At 40.6% G+C, this 12,663-nt stretch overlaps 1 protein-coding gene across 1 annotated transcript in view; it reads left to right on the top strand.

Moving 5' to 3' along the window:
* The window catches only part of kifc3 (kinesin family member C3), a 59,052-nt gene continuing 46,389 nt past the window's right edge, over nucleotides 1-12,663 (top strand). Inside the window, exon 1 of the mRNA XM_079555024.1 lies at nucleotides 1-177. The gene's annotated coding sequence lies outside the window, so the exon portion shown is untranslated. The remainder of the gene's footprint in view (nucleotides 178-12,663) is intronic.

Here is a 12,663-nt window from a genome sequence, read left to right on the forward strand (position 1 = left end):
GCGGCTGAAAAACTGGGAACAAGACGCTGTCAGCACCAAATCTAGGCTTTTAAGTCAAGTTTGCACCAGTGTGCGCTTAGTTTGCGTCTTACTTTTGTGAAATTTCCCTGGATTATTCGCCAACAGCCACCGGAAAGTCCTGAAGGAAGACCCCGGGAGAGGAGTCTTTGGACCGGGGTAAGACGGACTTTACTTTTTTACGTCCTCTTGACACTTTTACGCACGCTTTGGTTTGTCCACATCATATCAACATTGTGCATTTGCGCGTGAAACATGCTGTCGAGCCGCTGTCGCCCAATTGTTTGCTGGATAAACGTGACAAACAATGCAATTTCGCAGTTTTTGTGGGCGCCCTTTTCATGCGGTGGTCCAGCACTTTCCATCGCTTCAATGCCTTTCTCTCTCTCTCCCTTTTACGCAGCGGGTTTTTATTTGAAACAATGCTTCACCTGGGCTGCCTGGCGCACACGTGTTGTTTTCTATAGACGTGATGCTGCCGATTGAAAGGCGGCTGCTGGTTCGTATTTGCTCCCTGTGTTTTTGCGTGTCATTTGGATCAAGGCTGTCAGTTTTGGACGTGGTGGTTTACAGTAATGCGCAGCGTCACGAGTCTGAAGCTTTCCCGCTTTCACAGCAGGACAAGGCGCCGGGATTGGTGATTGGTAAGAAACAATGTGCGTTTGAAAAGTCAGGAAGTCTTGTCTACAGGGGGAATATTTCATAATTTGGTCCTGGTCCTGGCTGCTTTGGATCTGCTTGGTGTCACGATACTAAAATTTCCAACTCGATGTCGATACTGGCAATGGCAGAACTCGATATTCCGATAATGATTTCCATACCAAAAAAAAAAAGGAATTTCATTTAGATGTAAGATTTAGTATCAATTTATTTTTAAGTTTTAACAACCCTGGCTCTGCTTTAGGCCTTGTTTAGCCTTGAGTTATCCCTCATACTGCGCTGTTTGCTTAAAGCAGTGCAAAGTAGCTTGTTCCTTTTTGTAGTCCCTCTGGGGGTTATACGAGTGGGATGATTGGGGGGTCTTTCATCTCCCCCCCGGTGTCTCTGGCCAGAAAACCACACTTGCAGCTTTCCCTGCACCGGGTTGGAGGCTCCAATACACACTAATAGAATCACAAGGAAGAAGCTAACGGGCAAAGCTAACCGCGGGCTAACGCCACTTAAACAGCATTTACAGCCAAATTTGAGTTAAAAAAAAAATCTTCATTGTGTAATTAGATGTATAATATCCCTCTCTCTCTGTGTCTTTTTTGTCAGCGTAGTGTTTACTTTCACGGACAATTAATGAGTAAAAAAACGCAGCATTCTACGACACCTGCAGTGGCGCTTATGGCCTCTAGGGGCAAGAGTTACTTAGTACTGCTTTAATCTCCTCAATAGTTTCTTCCTTCTTTTTTTCTTTTCTTTTATAGATGTGGAGGTGACTAAAAATCATGGGCTTATTTTCTGCCTCAGGCCCGGTTTAGACCTGGTTTGTCCTGCTTTAGTCATGGTTTTGTCTAAATTTGGCTGACAATGCATAGGTTCCTATATGCTCTACTCCATAATGGGACTGTCTCACTATGTCAAAGTGAGGTAAAGAATTTATTGCTCAAAAAAATGAAAAGTATGTTCTTGTAGGCGTTGTTGAGAAGGTGCCCTTTGCCTTGTGCAGTGACAATCGGCCCTGATCTCGTTTGGAAGTTGCAACACTTGTTCTTGTGAGACATTTGCATTTGCAGAGTATACAACCACCTTCAGTAAATACGAAACATTACACGGCTCTCGAGCTGCGGAGAGTTGATGATTGATGGACTGCATCTATTGGCTTTTCTTGATTATATCATGTACTATTGAATACAACTAATAACTAAAAGAAAAAGTTGTTATTGTTTTTTGCCTAACACACAAAAAATAATCTGTAGTTTTGCTTTCTACCACAGCCCTGCACCATGTACCAGTGTGCTTTATTATCAGACATTATGGCCTTGTCCATGGAGGTCACTTGTCCAGTATTCAACAAAAAATACTTTGATTAGATGACTGTAATCTGTTTGTTCCTGTTTGATGATTGTTGATCATAGACATATCAACTTTCTACTGATGGCAGGCGTTTGAGACATACTTCAAGGCCCCATGTATTATGTTTTTTATTTATTACTAAAATGTCCCTGAACTGCCTCAGCAATGGTTCTTTGTAGGACAAGAACTTTTAATTACAGCTTTAAGAGGCATTTTCTATTTTGTAGCGTTACTGTCCAGTTGCATCATTTTCAGCCGAGAGATGATTCAGGGAGGGATGGAGGATGAACGTTGTTTTTTAAAATATGTAAATTTATTGCACATTTTAAACATAAACTTTCACAACCAAGCCAATGCAAGATTTTACAGAACATATGACATTTGTAGAACCACATCTACTTCCCTCCAACTTAAGTAATATTACACTTTTGTGATTAATTTTGTAGCTGTAAACCAACAAACTTTTCCTTTCTCCTCCTGCGCGGTGATTATATGTTGAGGACGTGCTTCCCGCTGGTGAAGCGGCTCCACCTCAGAGTCACAGAAAAAGACAAAACAGTTATTTTTAGAGTCCTGTCTTCAGCAGCGGTCAGAGCGGACACACCCAGCAGCACCGCAGAGGGACGGGGAGAAGGCTTTAATGCTGCTCTGCTCTGGGATCTCAAACTAACTCAAGTTTATTTGGTGTTAAAAAGAATATGAGGAAATTGTGTTCCCTGTTTCGTGTATGTTGCCGTGTTGTCCTTGGGCAAGACGCTTCACCCACCTTGCCTTTGTAAATGTATTTGTGAGAGTGAGCAATAGGCGGTGGTCAGAGGAGCTGTTGGCGCACATTGGCTGTCATGTTTCCATCACTGAGCCCCAGGGCAGCTATGAGTACAATAGTAGTTTTTCATCGAATATGCAAAGTGAATGTGAATAAATTCTATAAATACAGACTGCATCTTTGGAAATGTCAACTTTCAACTTTCAACTTTCGCACAACTACTTTAACAATTGCTTTTCAAACGTATTAAAATACAGAGACAAGGAAAGGATCCCGTGTATAACAGGGGAATAATGCTAACCATATAAAATCTAACGTTAGCTTCATGCTAATGCTAACCGCTAGCTTAGAGTGCTGGTTTTTCACCTCTAGTGGGCAAACGTCTGTCAAAAACATTCATAATGACCTGATTTTGACTTAACCTTATTTGTGTGTGCTAAATATGTCCACAGTCCACCAGAAAACATCTAAAAAGAATGGGGAAAAAACAATGATTTTCTTAAAGACCAAATAAATAGTGTATATCTGCTGTTCCCCCTTGTAATTTTGGTGTAAACAAGTATATTTTTCGCTTGAACCTCCATTTTTTTTTAGTAAAAGTAGAACTCTGCGTCTCCTTCCCGCCCAGCGAAGGAGAAAGTGGAAGTGTAGGTTTTCTTTATTACGTTCACAAAGCTTCAGGTGTGTGTGTCTTTGGCACTTAGTGCACCGTGGAGATTTCCGCTACTCGGCTGAACAGTGTGACAATTTTCCGAGTTTATTTGACGCTGTGGTTTCTCACGGCAATGACCGTGTCCCCTTTTGCGCCGTTCTCGAGATCAGCATCAAAAATAGTGACAAAAAGGAGGATGAAAATGCAACAAAAAGGTTAACGTACTTCCTTCCCTTCTCTATGCCATACCCCCGAGTATGACACGCTGCCAAATGTTTCTGTGTAAATGACTTTGGATGACTTGAATGGAGCCATGTATGATTCTGACATGTAGTCCTGGTTTAATCATGCTTTACCTCTTTTTAGTTTGCATTGTAGATCTGAGTTCTAAATCACAAAATAGAGTCCTGGTTTTAACTAATGTTTTGAATTTGATTTGGTCTCATCTTCTGCATGCAGCCCTCAATGTTACTTGGTCTGAGAATATGTTGGAAAATGTTGCTCTGCTCTTACAGGAACGCACAGGAAGTTGCGAAGTGTGTCTGTGTCCCAAATGACTCCACTGGCAGCGGAAAAAGTGATAAATCGCACAGAGAGAAACGCGTTCGGCTGCTCCACGCGGTTAAACCATGTTCGAAACTACAGGCTCTGTTTCAGGGCTCAAGATCGGGCTGTAATTAATGTCTCGCACTCTGCTGGATAGATTTATCTGCTTAAAGGGCCTAAATGATGTGAACAAAGAGGAAAGATCTAAGCCAGACCCACAGGAATGTTCTAAGTGTAAAGAAATCAATCTTGAGTGCCCGTGACTGTGAATTTATGCATGAGAAAAACAAGAGGCAAGTGTAAAAGTCGCATCTACAGCCAAACAAGGTGGTTCAATTAAAGAGATCTTAATTATGCATCGAGGCCATTAGGGTTTATAGGAGCTCAGCACATTTGGATTTGCAAGTTTAACAGAATCAAACTAACCATAAAACGGAGAGGAAAGGGCCAACTGCATGGGGGAAAAAACAGCAACCTCTCAGCAAGACTTTGTATGTGCAGACTGGCTTCCAACTTTTGCATTTTCAGTAAATCTTTCCAAATGCATCTCTTCATTCTGCTTGACTTGTAAGTGTGGAAGTCGTGTTGCCTTCAGATCACAACAGTGTTTCTCCTTGTGAGCTCAATGGACTGAGGCGTGTCAGTCGGTCCAGGCCAAAGACGCCGGCCGCATACCAGGCCCAAAGTGCAAATGACCAAAACAGGCAGTGGTTAAAATCCCAGAATGCTTTTCATGAGGGATGAGCAGTTGACCGAAGGGAATATGTTAATATGTTTTGGTATGTTTGGGGCTATGGGGATTGACGACAAGACATTTTCTTTCTCTCATCCAACAGAAATGTGCCAAAAATGTGTAGCTGAAATGACAAAAGACAGATCAACTCTTGGAATACAATTTGTCTTATCCCTCAGGTATGAAATCTATGACCTCGGTGCGCTGGGCTTCTAAGTATAAAGCCCTTTTATCATTGTGAACTAGCTAGTCGTTGTTTACATTGCCGCGACGGGATGGTGAGAGTTTGGAATGAGCTCGGACATCGACAACTCGCAGCTAAAAATGTCAACGCTTCCTGTTCCAGAATAGAGCCTTTTTAAATTGCTGTGAAACGTCTTTCCCGTGAAGCTGCGCGAACATGCTAACGGCGCCAACATGATTAAATTCCAGGGATGCCGAGTTCAACAGAGGAGCCACTGTTTCCGCCGCCAGTCAGTCCAGCGTCCGGTGTGTTTCTCAGATGCACTTGTCACACAGGAAGGACACGAGCGCGCAAATTCTCCACTTATCAAGATTTGAAGGACATAGAGCTCCGTTTGTTTCTGATCAAAAGACCTCGGAAGTTGAAGCCAGGTGAAGGGCGAAAAATCGTAATCGTGAATTGCAGTTTTCATAGTTTGTTGATAGAATAACAACATCTTTACTTTCTATCCCAGCAATCCCAGCAACAAAGACATTTTATCTTTGGTGTACATTTCTCTTATTGAATCCATCCTCACATACAATAGCTCTTCCTGGTTCAGCTTTCTCACCGTCAAATACAAAACAAAGCTCAATAGAAAAGTAAACCAAGCTAGTAAGATCGCCCAAACCCCTCGGACCCCACTCTGCGAACTGTACAGGCGATGGGTGCAGAGGAAAAGCTACTCTCATCACTGAAGATGTCACACACCTTCTGCATCACTCCTCCCCCCTGTTGCCATCAGGCAGAAGATACAGAGCCCCATTGGCCCATAGAAACATCTACAAGAAATCATTCATTTCATCTGCAATCGCTGCACTAAATAACACCCAGTAGCACTGTACTTATGTTGTTCTTTTTTTTTTTCATGTTTGTAATGATGTTGTTTGTGTTTTTACTGATTGATTTTCAATGAGCCATGCTGAAAGACACATTTCTGCTCTCTGGAACAGACAATAAAGTTAGATCCTATTCTAATCCCTATGGTAGCAGTTATGTTATCTTTTTTTTTTGTCTCGATTGATGTCCTTAATGATTTTCTGATGTATTTTGGCTTCACAATGTCCTTCAATCGGGAAAAGATTATATAATCCCTTTTCAAGGTGACACCGAATTTAAACTCCACCAACTTTACACTGCGTTCCAAATTATTATGCAAATTGGATTTTTGTGTCAAAAAGGTAAAAAAAAAAGCAATAATAATGAAACTCATGGATGATATCGTGTCTCGGGGCTCTATGAATCACTGACATAAATCTCAGAGACCTGGGATGATTAGTTGTCGGGTTAAGCCCAGTTAAGGGAAAAACTACTGAAAAAGGGTGTTCCACTTTATTATGCAGATCATCATTTTCAAGCAATATGGTTAAGAAAAAGGGACTTTCTGTTGATGAAAAGTGTGAAATAGTTGAATGCCTTGGTCTAGGTATGAAAACCTTCGATATTTCATGAAAGATTAAGCTTAATCATCATACAGATAAGAGATTTGTGGATGATTCAGAGCACACTCCATTTTGTGCCGATAAAGGCACAATATGGACGGTTTCTGCCAGACAAACACATCAGATTATGAGAACAGATGCTACAAAGCAGCATACAGGTATTTGAAGCTGCTGGTGCCTCTGGAGTCCCCCAAACATGAAGGTGTAGGACCCTCCAGAGGCTGCAGTTGTGCATAAACCTTCTATCCGGCCTCCCCTAAACGGTTAATTGAAGCTGATGAACAGAAACGGCTGCAGTGGCTCAGAAATACATGAGGACTCATTTTCAAACAGTCTTGTTCACTGATGAGCACCGTGTAACCCTGGATGGTTAACTCAATGGAGTAGTGAATGGTTGGTGAATGACCACAATGTCCCAACTAGGCTGTGACGTCAGTAAGGAGGGGGCGGAGTCATGTTTTGGGCCAGAATCATGGGGAGAGAGCTGGTCGGCTCCTTTAGGCCCTTTTAGGCTCCCTGAAGGTGTGAAAATGACCTTTGAAAAATATGTGGAGTTTCTGACTGACAACTGTCTTCTATGCTACAAAAAGAAGAGCCGTGCTTTCCCGAACAAAATCCTCTTCATGCATGAAAACGCACCATGTCATACTGCAAAGAATACCTCTGCATCACTGGCTGCTATGGGCATAAAAGGAGATAAACTCATGATGTGGACCCCCTCCTCCCCTGACTTCAACCCTATTGAGAACCTTTGGAGCCTCAACAAAAAAAACTTCTATGAGGGTGGGAGGCAGTTTTCATCCAAACGGCAGCTCTGGGAGGTTATTCTAACATCCTGCAAAGGAATCCAAGCAGAAACTGTCCAAAAACTTACAATTTTAATGGATTTAAGAATTTTGAAGCTGCGATCACACAAGAGCTCCTATGGTAAAATATAACTTGACCTGTTAATATTTTTTTGATTGAAATAGCTTTTGATTTCAGTAAATATGACCTCCTAATGCTACAAATACAACAAATGACCATTTTCAGTTAATTACGAGCTTTAAAATGTATTGAAACGATGAGTTGCATAATAACTTGGAACAGTGGATTTTGAGGTTTTTACTATATTTATTTTTGAAAAAAATACTGTTGTCACTAGGAAATTTTTTCCACCACATTTAAATGATCCTCTACCAGTTAAAGACTTAAAAATTATACTGACTCTCATTTGAGTTGACAATTTAGAAAATCTTAGAAAAATGTCATTTGCATAATAATTTGGAACGCAGTGTACTGTAGAAACCTTGAGGGGTTCAACACCGATTAATCAATGACTAAGGGATTATTGAAATAGTCGCCAACTATTTTAGTAATCGATTCATCATTTTCTGGTTCACACAGACTCAAATAGAGCAAAAATGACATGAAAATGTAGTATTTTTGATGAAAACCTACTTTGTTTTTATAGTTCGGGTCTGTCGTAGCCTGGTTTCACCAGACCCTCGTACTTATTGTGTTTCGTACAAGGGTCTGGACTTTCTCAATTGAGCTCCGTTTTCACGTGGGAGGGGAGAACTCCTTTGAAACCATTGGATCTGATTTTCGCTGGGGTTTGGTCGTGACGTATGTAATGCGCCCGATTGAGTGAAGCAGCCCTCATAACTCTGTCATAACTCTTGGCAGCATTCCTTGTGTATTCCAAGGCTTCAATTTTAATTTCTGGATATTAGGGAGCCGAGCCAGAACGGATTGAGGAGCTTCCATTACTTTCGTATCCGCCGCCATTGCCAAACTACAACCAGCAAACTACAACACCCGCCTCCCCCGCTCGCCGAATGGTTGTTTGAAATTGAACAGATGTAACGCGGCCACTGAGATCAGCCCCAGATGTAACATGTAGGGAAATGATAATTGACCAGAGTTTACGGATGGCTAAGGCCAGGCTAGATCTGTGGTGTTTTGTACATTGTAAATTTCATGAATATCTGTCTGTGTTCACTTTAAGTTAACACATCCTCAAGCGGCAACACTTTAGCAATATGTGATAAAAAAAAAATGGACCCAACCTCCACTTTGGGACATTTGTCTCATAAATGCCATGATATGATTATAGTATTTTGATGATAGTATTTAGGTATTCATCAAATTTCCCACTTGAATATGAATGGCCTTATGCCTTGCTTAGCTTTACTCAGTCTGTAGTAAAACAGAGCTGTTGTCCTGGTATCATGTTGTGCTTAAATATTAACCGCGTGTTTGTGAAGGTCGAAGAGGGTCTGAAACCTTTAGAAGAATGTTATCAGCTGGAGATAAACACGTCACACTGAGCCGGTATCGACGTAACAAATGGTAACGTTTAAACTACTGTCCTGTTGTACACACAGACTTCTGTGTAGCGGCAGGTGAGCTTCTCGCTGCTGAATCGACGGGACTGAAAATGTTGATAAAGTTAAGATTGAGGCAGATCATTGGGTTAGAAGGAGGAGGGCAGGAATCATTATTTTTCTGTCCGCAGTATTAGAAGCCTCACTAATTTCACTAACTAGTTTATCCTGCATTGGTGGTGTTTGGATTAGAGCATTAGAGTCTGGGGTCACGGTCGTCAAGTGGAAAAGTGTTTAAGTTGCGAGGAATGCAGCAGCACGAGGTGTGAGCTAACCTAATGCTGCTAACTTTGTGCTTATCATTCAATCGGCTCCGTCTTAGCTCAGCGCTGTGGAAGAGAGACTTTCTGGACACATTGTGATTGGGCAGAGCTGTGTTAAAAAGCCTTAACATGAGGGCAGATTCCAGGAATAGTTATGCGTATTTTGGTCTGATATCAACAAAGAAAAGCCTGGAAGCCATTTGAATTGACCAAACTAGTTTAAACCAGACTCATTCCTGAAATCAACAAAGGCAGATCATGTGTGAAACCCGTTATTAAAAGTCAGAGGACAACTGTTCTTTTATCATGTTTTGGAATTCCTTACATTTTACTGCAATATGATGCATTTGTGTTGATGAAGGTTGTGGGGTAATATTCTACATTATCAAGTCTCATGGCTTTCAATTAACATATATATGCTAGTATAAAGCCAGTGGACCTATCATGCCAATTGTTGTGACTTATGTACATTTTTTTTCGCACTTTATTGTCATTTTACATTTTATAACATAAAGACACACTGCATAATCTTTTGGACTATACTGTTGCCTTCAGATGTTCCTAATGACCAGCTCATCACAGAAAATGCCATTACTGCAGTGAGTAATCAAAGAATGGATTTGGTTGAGAAATTGACTTATTTAAATTCTTCTGACTTTATGGAGACGAGCTGCAGACGAACCCACTTAAAGTTATAGTCAAGTCTTTTTTTCGGCGTAAATTGAAATAATTTTCTGTAAATAAACAGATTCTTTTACATTTTTACCGCTGTGGTGTAGAAAGTCTTCTTACTCCTGCAGACACAGTGTGGTTTGGAGAAAAAGCTTTAAATTGTGTTGTCCGCGTTGCCAGTGGGACCATCGATGTGGAACTTTCTGTCCTTGAGGACATTTACAAAACAGAGACTTGTGTCTCGGGCAGTCGCCATCATGAAGGACCCGCTGCTCCCGTCAGGGACTCGTTTGAGCTTCTCTCTCCTGGGAGGCGCTGTCGTGCCATCTTTGTGGTCAATGTCGCCACAGCAAAAGCTTTTTCACACAAGCTTTGATGTCTTTGAACTTGGGCTGCAACTAACGATTATTTTGATAATCGATTATTTCTTCTATGATTTATCGATTAATTGCTTGGCGATGAAAGGTGCATGAAAATTGTATTTTTTTCAAACTTTTTACCACAAAAACCTAAAGTCGCCTAAAAAACGCCCCTTGAGCTTTTTTTGATTGAGTAAACTTAAAGTGAATGTGTGTAAGAAGCTCTTAGTGGTAATTCTGATTTCCGAGACACCGACAGATATTATTGAAATTTACAATGTACAAAACCATACCCTAACTTTAAAAAAGTGTTTTTTCATCAAAAATCTAAATTTTTTATGTCATTTTTGCTCTATTTGAGTCTGTGTTTACCAGAAAACGATGAATTGATTACTAAAATAGTTGTCAACTATTTTCTATAATCGATTAGTTGTTTCAGCCGTACTTTGAACGCTGCACTCTGATCAGCCTTCATTACTTTTTACCTTTTCAATTGTGTTTGACAAATTACATTTTTAAACCCTATAGTAACCTTTTTTAACTCTGTGACTTGTTTGATTTTAAAACCGTCTTTTATGTTTCATGAATGAATGTTTGACACTGAGCTTTTTGCACCTTTTTGCAGTGTGGTTTTATTCTGCAAATGGCAAATAAACTGAATCTGACTGAGAGCTGAGCCACTCACAGCTGAAGCACATCTTTGTTTGTACATTTGAGGTATTTTTCAACTATGAAAATATCTGTCATAAAATCAATGCTTGTATTTCAGTTTTATATATTGGGTGAAATCCTACACGGTGTGGCTTTAAATACTGCTTATTTATGGAAAACACAGTTTATGATAAATGAGGGCTATGTTGATCAGAACCTGAATTGACTTGGAGCGCAAGAGTGGGGGAACAGAGAAGCAGAAAATCAAAGGTCTTATTTTCAGCTAACGGCATGCTAGCAAATCGGTGGCGCCGTAGTGAAATCACTTTGAGCAAGTAAGTGCTCAGACGGGGTTTATGATGATTCATAGATTGAAAATGTGGAGAATCTATAACGTAGTAAAATACAGAGCGTGTAACTTTACTCTGCTGAAGAAACGGCTTAAGTAAACTGACTGTAAAACTTTCATGAATAAAGTTAAATACTATTCCAGATTTGTTTTTGATGAGGGGATGTAATGTGGCTAATATCTCTCTTTGAAGGGTGATCAGTGCACTTTTATATCATCTTGGCAGCCAAACTAGTCGTTTCTCAGTAAGGTCAACTTTGTCATCTCTGATCTTCAGCCAGGGCAGGTGCACCACCTTCATCATGGCTACGATGAGGGACTGGTTGGTGGAGTATTTTCTTTAAGTTGGTGATTAAAAGGAAACCCTCTCAGACACGGGGAACATGCAAACTTTGCCCAGAATGGAATCAAGGAATTGAACTTGGGCCTGTTTTCTGCTCACAGAAGGTTGAAGTGCTAGAACGAACCATTACTATGTCTCCGTATCATCCGTAAGAATTGCCCATGTTTTATGGCCTTATTTTTGTCATGTGACCCTCTGTCACTGTCCCGCACTACACTCACTGCCTTTGTTAAAGCCACACAGACGTATTTTGGTCACACCCGTTTCGTCAGATCTCTGCGGCTCTTACTCAGCCCTCTGTGGTTTACACACAAGCTTCATATTATCCATTCATTCTCCGTTAATCACCGACAACACTGACAGACACTTCTATCTTTTTGAAATGACTGTGTTCCACTTGAAGTCATTTCTAAGGCTGCTGTGAGCCCGGAAATATCCTTCTCTTGTTTATGAAGGCGCTTTTATAGCTGAGTGCTTTCTCTTTTTTGTGTTTGTCTTAGTGTGATGCTGGAGCCAGGTTGGATTTGTGGAAAAAAGTCTTGTCAATAAAATCTATTCATGGGTTTTCCACACAACGACGCATCACTTTGACCATTCATTGAAAAAACGCAAACTTTATTGTATTAGAGAAGTCGTTATATCAAAACAAAAGTATGTTTTTTTGTTGCAGCAATTTGAGCCGTGATCCCTGCGATAACACAAGGATGAACCGGTGAAAGTTTGGAGGCTTAGATTTCTATATAAAGAGATCTGGAGCGACCTGTCAAACACGATCCAGTTTAGTTCCACCAAAGTGCCCCGGGGCAAGTTCAGGCAGGTGCATCAGCTCTTATTAAAGCGCCCGCATGTGAACACTGCTGCAAGAAGTCACAACAAACTAAAGCAAGTGCAATGTTTTGGATCAACAGGACGATCAAAGGAAATGAGTGATGATTTATATTTTGTGGGAAAGTGTGAGATGGAGAGTGGCGGCTGTTACAAGACCACAACTCAAGTGTGATGTGTCGACAGCGTAACCGTGACCGCAACCGGTTGTACAAGCAGGTTATGTAATTTCTCCATCTGTGAGATCAATAAAGTATCATCTATCTAAGTACTCTTACTTTTTAAAAATATCACAAAAGTTAAAATAAACAATGAAACATAATTTCGCTCAGTGAGAAAACAGTGATTTAAAAAAATATATATTTTGCCTGAAAAAAGAAATCCAGAGCATTGTTAAACTTTTAGCAATATTTTTTTTGTCTCTGAATGACTTTTTGAGGGGTAAGATATG

This window comes from Gobius niger, assembly GCF_951799975.1.
Source record: "Gobius niger genome assembly, chromosome: 4".
NCBI lineage: Eukaryota > Metazoa > Chordata > Actinopteri > Gobiiformes > Gobiidae > Gobius > Gobius niger.